Consider the following 1794-nt stretch of genomic DNA (forward strand, 5'->3'; position numbering starts at 1 on the left):
TCTGAGTTCGAGGCCAGCCTGGTCTACAGAGTGAGTTCCAGGACAGCCAGGGCTATACAGAGAAACCCTGTCTGGAAAAGAAAAAAAAAAAAAAAAATCAAATGAGAGAGCAATAAAAGACACTTTGTCAACCTCAGGCATCCACCTTCACATATGCGCATATGCACACACACACATGCAATCACACATATGCACATACATATCCCTCCCCAAAAGATTAATAAGAGAAATCCAATTTTTTTTTTAATCTGAGTCAGGGTTTCTCTGTATAGCCCTGGCTGTCCTGGAACTCTGTAGACCAGGCTGGCCTCAAACTCAGAAATCCATCTGCCTCTGCCTCCAAAGTGCTGGGATCAAAGGCGTGTCGCCACTGCCTGGCAGAAATCCAATTCTAATCGGAGGAAGGAGAAAAGTCTTAAAGTCTTCCTCTTTAAGAGTAAACTGTAGGGCTACAAAGATGTCTCCATGGTTAAGAGCATAGAATACTCTTCCAGAAGTCCTGAGTTCAATCTCCAGCAACCACACTGTCTGTAATGGGATCCGATGCCCTCTTTTGGTGTGCCTGGAGACAGCGACAGTGTACTCACATAAATAAATGAATAAATCTTAAGGAAAAAGTAAACGGCTAGCTCAGTGTGGTAGTATACATATGGAAAGGCTGAGCCGGGAGGCCCCCAAGTGTCTTGCGTAGGGTTACTACTGCTATGATGAAACACCATGACCAAAAGCAGCCTGGGGAAGGAGGGATGGATTCATTTGGTTTATGCTTCCATATCACTACTGCTCATCAGCAGAGGAAGTCAGGACAGGAACTCAAGCTGGGCAGGAACCTGGAGGCAGGAGCTGATGGAGAGGCCACGGAGGAGTGCAGCTTACAGACTTTGCTCTCCACGGGTTGCTCATCCTGCCTTCTCACAGAACCCAGGCCTACCAGCCATGAGCTCTCCTCGCCCCCTCCTCAGTCTAAGAAAATGCTCTACATACTTGCCTGCAGCCTGATCTTACAGAGGCATTTTCTCACTTGAGATCCCCTCCTCTCAGATGGCTACAGCTTGTGTCAAGTTGACATGAAAAGATCCACAACACAAAGCTTGAGGCCACTTGGGCTACACAGTGAGATCCTATCTCTAAACCAAATAAACCAAAACAAAGCCTGAAACCTTGAGACCTCTGGCTTCGTGGATCTGTCAGTACGGTTTTCCTTCCTTTCCTTTCCTTTCCTTTCCTTTCCTTTCCTTTCCTTTCCTTTCCTTTCCTTTCCTTTCCTTTCCTTTCCTTTCCTTTTCAATGCTGGGGACAAAACTCAGTGCTGGCACATGCTAGGCACATGCCCCAGGGCTGAGCCATACCCTCAAATCCTTGTTTGTTTGGGGTTTGTTTTTTTGTTGTTCATCTGGTGTTCTGGTCCCTTCCCCCACAGGCCTCTGCAGGGTTCCTCCTGCTGGCCTCACACTCATGACAATCCCCCTCCCTCAGGCTCCCAATTCCAGGTGTGACCATTTACATTTTTTTTTTTTTTTTTGCAACTGTGAGAGAGTGTGTGGGTGTGCACACTTGTGGTGATCAGATGATGAGCTACAGGTCCCAGGAAGTGAACTCAGGTCATCAGGTTTTGCCAGCAAGCACCTTTATACACTGAGCCATTTTGTAGACTCTATAGTATGTTTTTAAAATAGAACAATCCCAGCCATTCCCCCATTGCATCACCTCAGGGAGTAAAAAGATAAAGGAATACAGTTACCTCCCCACCAAATACAGCTAATGGCAAAGTTGGAAAAGAAAAAAAAAAAAAAA

Source organism: Mus caroli, chromosome 4 (assembly GCF_900094665.2).
Source record: "Mus caroli chromosome 4, CAROLI_EIJ_v1.1, whole genome shotgun sequence".
Lineage (NCBI taxonomy): Eukaryota > Metazoa > Chordata > Mammalia > Rodentia > Muridae > Mus > Mus caroli.